At 37.9% G+C, this 6,963-nt stretch overlaps 1 non-coding gene across 1 annotated transcript; it reads left to right on the forward strand.

Annotated features, from left to right (window-relative positions):
• Positions 1-5,114: 5,114 nt before the first annotated feature.
• On the forward strand, positions 5,115-5,221 carry LOC141638660 (small nucleolar RNA R71). The gene has a single exon (XR_012542176.1). It is a non-coding gene; the product is annotated as a small nucleolar RNA R71 (small nucleolar RNA).
• The last annotated feature ends 1,742 nt before the right edge of the window (positions 5,222-6,963 follow it).

The following is a 6,963-nucleotide window of genomic DNA, read 5'->3' on the forward strand; positions in this document are numbered from 1 at the left end:
AGGCAAAATCTCTCTTCCTACAAATATCAAGCGAGACAAATGATCTGCAACAACATTCTCAGCACCAGACTTATTACGAACTTCTAAATCAAATTCTTGAAATAATAAAATCCATCTAATAAATCATGGTTTAGCTTCTTGTTTAGTTAAAAGATACTTTAATGCTGCATGGTGAGTATGAAGAATAACTTTAGAACCAACAAGATAAGCTCTAAATTTATCTAAAGCATAGACAACTGCAAGAAGCTCCTTCTCCGTGGTAGCATAGTTAATCTGCGCATCTTCAAGAGTCTTACTTGCATAGTAATTAGCATGCAACACCTTATCTTTTCTTTGCCCCAAAACAGCTCCAATTGCATAGTCACTGGCATCACACATATTCTCAAAAGGTAGGCTCCAACCGGAGATTGGATTATGGCGGTGAGATAAGAGCTTGTTTAATCCTGTCAAAATATTTAACACACTCATCAGTAAACACAAAAGGTGTATCTTTATGAAGCGACTTAGTTAGAGGTTGAGCAAATTTTGAAAAATCTTTATTAAAGCGATAGAAACCTGCATGACCAAGAAAAGTACGCACACTATTAACATTAACCGGGATGCAGGGAGTTGCTCAATTACCTCAACCTTAGCCTTATGCACTTGGATACCTTTACCTGACAACAAATGACCAAGTACCACCCCTTTAGTAACCATGAAGTGGCACTTCTCCCAGTTGAGCACAAGATGGCTCTCCTCACAGCGCTGCAAAACCTTAGTCAAGTTTCTCAAGCAAATATCAAAACCAGTACCATAAACACTAAAATCATCCATAAAGACTTCCATAATAGACTCTATGTAATCATAAAATATGGCCATCATACAACGCTGAAAGGTAGCTGGAGCATTACATAAACCCAAAGGCATCCTTCTATAAGCAAATACACCATATGGGCATGTGAAAGTAGTCTTTTCTGTTCGTCGGGATGAATGGGTATCTAAAAGAAACAGAGTAGCCATCTAGGTAATAGAAATAACTATGACATGCTAGTCTCTCTAACATCTGATCAATATAAGGAAGTGGGAAATAGTCTTTCTTAGTAGCTGTGTTCAACTTCCTATAATCAATACACATTCTCCAACTTGTAAAAAGTCTACTAACAATTAATTCATTCTTATAATTCTTTACTACTTTAGTACCTCCTTGACCCTGTGCATTAGGCTTGTGGCCTTCTTCCAAGTGAGTACGATGCATACAAAAGTTAGGACTAATACCTTGTAAATCATCAATGCTATACCCAATGGACTTTTTATGAGTTTTAAAAACATTGAACAAGGCAGAAGGTTGGCCTTTAGTTAGGGTAGCATTGAAAATTACTGGGTTCATTTCACAGTCATCCAAAAACTCATACTTAAGATGAGAGGGAAGGGGTTTAAGTTTGGGTTTCTTTACCTCGGTAAACTTGAATGGGCTACCTAAGCTGTATACCTTTTGGTGTGCGTAATGGTATTATGTCGTCACTACTAACCAAAATAATATTTATAACTTCACAAACTAAGGTAAGTAAAGGTCGGATCCCAAGAGACAGGTATCGATTTAATATTTCAATTGTAAGTACCTATGTCTTAGGCTATCACAAATTGGGTTGAGATGAGATGTAATCTAAACTAATCAACAAGATGAATGTAAATTAATTAAAAAAAAGTAAAGCAATTAAAGGGGTTTGTAAACAATTGATTAAAAGCACTAGGGTGTCATGGGTTCATAGAGGATTCAGGAAATTGATCATACAAACATGTTTTCAATTAGAAGCAAGCACTTATTATTGTGATGGGATAGAGTTAGTGTATATCTTACAATCCCTAGGAAGATTTAGGTCCCGGAGCCGAGTCGTCTAGATCACAACACCTCAAGCCGACTTAGTCTCCTCCTATTCAACTCTATGCATGGTCTAACAAGGCTCGAGTTGGTTTATGTCTTACAAGCCTCATTGAAAGGATAAGAGATGGGTAAAAAATGCAAGGTTTCATAGTCTAGCATTTCATCAAACATAACATGTGCGTAGGTTGAAATCACAACAAGCAAGCAAATTAATTATGAAAAGATATTAGATTAAGCATAGATCAATCCCCATGTTTGTTTCCCTAATTCCCCATTAACCCTAGCTAAAGGACTACTCCCTCATGATTAAGTTTAACATGATAATAAGGTTGTCAATCATACTAACAAAGCAAAACATGATGAATAAATGATGTGATTTAACAATAATTAAACAAGGGTAAAAGAGATTATACCTACTTGAGATGATCCAAATAATAAAGCAAAGAATAATAGAAGTAAACTTGATGATTAATGGAAGGTTGCCAATCCTCCACTAAACCCAAATAATCTTTTAATTACCCAACTAAAACTAAGAACAATTGAGAGATTAAGAAAAGATTAAGATATAATTAATATTGAAATGTGTATTACAACTTTGATTAACACTAAATTAAGAGAATGATTATGATAAGATGATAATTAGATTGTACAGTGGGGTATTTATACTAAAATTAAGTACAAGGATTAGGGTTATTAAGGACTTAAATGACGATTAAGACCCTAAGAAAAACTTAACAATCTTGCTAATCCCGAGGGACATGCGCGGATCATGTTGCAACTCCCACCAGAATCCGCGCGTCCTCGCCTGAGGCACGGCTGGCCCTGTAAGAAGATCCGCTCTAATTGTCTAGGAGACGCTCGGATCCTGGCTCTGGGACGCTCGTCCTGAGCTCAGGCCACTCAGATCGTGGCACAGGGTCCTTCTCTTGTTTGGCTCCTTAACAATCCGCGAGGATCGTGTTGGGATGCATGGATCTTTTCATCATTGCCCATTTCACTTCATTTATTTGCTTAGGCCTCTAGTGTCGGTCTCCTCTTCGATGCTTGGTCATTAGATGCGATCCATTTAGCTCCATTTCGCTCCATAAATGCAAGGTTAGCGATCCTCTCCTACTAAGGACACATAACCTCAAAGAATATGCAAAATGGAAAACTAAAGATAAGAAATGACCTTAATATATGCTAGAAGGCATGGAACGAGGTTAATTCGGGGACTAAATGTGCCCAAATATGAGTCACATCACCTTTTGATGTGGGCATTCCTCTCCAGTTAGCAACTTCAAAATGTCATCAACTTCTTGACTCCATGAACCCGTCTTAGCAGCTGAATCAGAAACAAGGTCAATCTCCAGAGGATCCTAGTTGAAACACATAGCAAGACACTCATCAATAGTAAAATCAACAACTACTATGACACGTTTCTTCTATCATAGGAAGTTTCAAAGCTTTTTCTAAGTTAAAAACAATAGTATCATCCCCCATAGCTAAAGTCAGTCTCCCTCTCTTAACATCTATAACCGCCCCTGCTGTGTGAAGGAATGGTCTACCCAATATGATAGGAATTTGGTTGTCCTCAGCCATATCTAAGACAACAAAATCAACGAGAATGAAGAATTTCCCAACTCGAATGGGAACATCCTCAAACACACCCAATGGGTGTTTAATAGATTGATCAGCCATCTGCAAAGTCATATTAGTAACAGTCATTTGACCCATATTTAATTTCTCACAACTGGAATAAGGCATGACACTAACGCTAACTCCTAAATCACAAAGAGCTTTACTAATAGCAAGATGACCGATATGACAAGGAATATAAAAACTCCCTAGATCCTTAAGCTTAGGTGGTGAATTAGCTTGCAATATTGCACTGCACTTTTGAGTAAAAGCAACGGTCTCCACCTCATCGAAGGACCTCTTCCTTGTCAATATTTCTTTCATGAACTTTGCATAAGTCGGCACATGAGTGATCAACTCAGTAAATGGAAAACTTACCTATAGGTTCTTCACTACCTCCATAAACCCTCCAAACTGCTTGTCCAGCTTAGACTTTTGTTGACGATGCAGAAAAGGTAGTGTAATAGTAATCGTCTCGGCTTCTTTTGCTTTAGAATGAATTTTTAAAACACCGTCATCGACCAGAGAGGTTCCTAGATCGAGCCTTGATATCACTCGATCGAGTACTAAATTTCCTCAATCGAGCCTAATGCTACTCGATCGAGGAACCTTGGCAGATCCGTCTTTTTGATTTTTCTCGCATTTATTCTCATCTCGTGTTTCAGTGTCGTCAACTTCTTTTTCATCCCCACTTAGCTCCAAATTACCCAATCCCTTAGGATGCATATAGGGTACCTCATCTTCATTAGTGGGCAATTCTTCTTCATTACATGGTAATTCCGGATTTTGATATGTGGTATCACCCCTCAATTGAATGACATTAGCTTGCTTACCTTGAGGAGGAAGATTTCTGGTCTGTTTTAAGGAATTATGAACCGCCATCTGAGCCACTTGGGTATCCAACATCTTATTATGGGCAATCAACTCAGAAATTTGAGCCATTTGCTTTTGTTGCATTGACAAAGTTTGTTGCAAAAGTTTTCTTAACTCTGCCATCTCATTATTTGGAGCTTCTTGAGGAGTTTGTTGAGGACGTTGTTGATACTGATTATTAAACTGCTGACCTCCTTGATTTTGCTTTTGATATCCTCCTTGTGGTTGATTACTATGGTTCCGAGGAATAGTATAAGAATTTTTCTGTGGTTGTTGCGGCTGTGGATTTTGCAAATTCTGACTAGACCATTAAAGGCAAGGATGCTCCTTCGTTCTTTCATTGTAAAAGTTGGAGAAAGGTTTACCTTGACTGAAAGACTAATAGGCATTAACCTGCTCCAATGTGCTCAAACACTCAGTTGCATTATGACCATCTAAACCACATCTAGCACAAGACTCCTCCTGTTGACTCATAGGATGAACCCTCTCTCTATTACCCAATGATTGGGTAGTTTTCATCTCAGCAATTTGGGCAGAAAGTGCCTCTAGCTGTGCTGCAATACCGCTATCTCCCCCACTTCCACAGGCACTTCCCCTAGGATTTCCATTATGAGCAGTATGGATAGAAATCTGATCAATCAACTTCCACGCGTCATCAGATGTAGTGTTGTCCTGAAACCTTCCATTAGCTGAAGAATTTAACAAAGCACGATGATCATCATATAACCCCTTAAAAAATTGGTTGCAAAGAAACCACTTTTCAAAACAATGATGGGGGACCGAACGCACTAATCTTTTGAAGCGAACCCACGCTTCGTTCAAATCTTCTGTGGTTGTCTGTTTAAAGCTAGTAATCTGATTTCTCAATGCATTAGTTTTCTGTGGTGGAAAGTACCTCTTATAGAAAGCAAGAGCTAGAGTATTCCAGTCAGTAACCCCTTGATCGACCATATCCAAATCTTGCAACCATTCCGCAGCTCTATCCATTAAAGAAAAAGGAAAGAGCACCTGCTTTACCTGATTTTGTGTCACCCCAATAGTTAAAGGGATAAAACAATAATACGTGACAAATTTCTCCATATGTGTTGCAGGATCCTCAGCATCTGCCCTCGAAATAAATTCCTCTCCACCAAATCGATGTAAGATGGACGAATTTCAAAAGTGCCGTCATCAGTAGTAGGGTTCTGGAATCCTTTTGGGATAGAATCCAAGGTAGGCTCGTTGTGACTTGCTAAAGTAGGCATGATGGTAATCTCAGGAACATAAATTTCAACTCGAATTTCAAGATCAGAAGTAGCGTCCTCTTCAAAGGACTGATTTTATGAAGTAATAGAATGCTCCGTCTCGACGTCAAGTATACTCAAGTATTCTAATTGACCCACTTCTTGCTGAAACTTTCATCTGTAGCAAAAAGTCTTCTCTGGCTCGGGATCAATTGAAAGAATGCCGGACCTAGTTAACCTGGGCATACACGGAGCTAACAAGAAAAGTGTGAGAACGGTCTCAAGGAACTAGGTTCCCTGAGACAAAAAGACAAAATAAACAAAATAAACAAGAAAATTGTTGCCTCCCCGGCGACGGCGCCAAATTTGATAAGGCTAAAGTCGTATCACCAAATCAAAGTAAATCAATCTCAGTACTAACAAAATAGCTAGTGGTAAGACAGGTATCGAATCCACAGGGAGGCGGTAATAATCAGTTTGCTAATATTTAATGTGTCTTAAAGGTAACAATTTATGGGGGTTTTGGTTTGTTTGTTTTCTATCAACTAATAGCAAGTAATTAAAAGATGATTAACAATAATAATAAAGAGTCTAGGATTCCGGTTCACTAGGTCAATTATATGGGGTTTATCTTAATCAATTGTTAGGTCAATCAATCTATCTAAGGTCACAAGATTGATTAATTCTATTATGCCCTTTAGATTAAGTCTAACATGCAATCACTAATATTAAACACAACCTATTTGATTATCGCAGCCTATAACAATTCTAACCCTGTCGGTGAAAGCATTAATTCGCTACAGAAATTATAGAGTCCGCCTTAAATCATATAACTAGAATATGGACAATAATAAAACGATAGTTTAAATGATATTACTAACAACCAATTAATAATCCCCTTTCTAATCAACCTAGATCCCCTTCATCCTAGATGAATGATTTAGCTACTCATAGTGAATTTAACAGCAACAATAAAGATGGATAAAACCATAATTGAAGACTGAAATAACAATAATGAATTAAAAGTATAAAACTTAAATAACAAATTATGAAGAACGATTGGCACCTTAGTAACTAATGAGGAAAGGTTAAAGATCAAAGTATGAAAGCTAAGTGTATTTTCAGCCGTCGAAAAGTAATAAAAGCATAAAAACATAAAACCTACGAGTTTAGAATATATATTGCAAACAAGACGTGTTTTAGGAAAATATGGAAATAAACCTATTAGAAAAGATCCTCGATCGAGCCTCAACATACTCGATCGAGGACCTTTGCTCGATTGAGCCTTTCATTACTCGATCGAGGAATCAAGTCCAGCAGCTTGATTTCGTCTTCAAGTCTCCTCGTTTCTCGTGCCATGCCCCGTGTATTCCACTATGCCATAACCGC

Source organism: Silene latifolia, unplaced genomic scaffold, assembly GCF_048544455.1.
Source record: "Silene latifolia isolate original U9 population unplaced genomic scaffold, ASM4854445v1 scaffold_208, whole genome shotgun sequence".
In the NCBI taxonomy this organism is placed as follows: Eukaryota; Viridiplantae; Streptophyta; class Magnoliopsida; order Caryophyllales; family Caryophyllaceae; genus Silene; species Silene latifolia.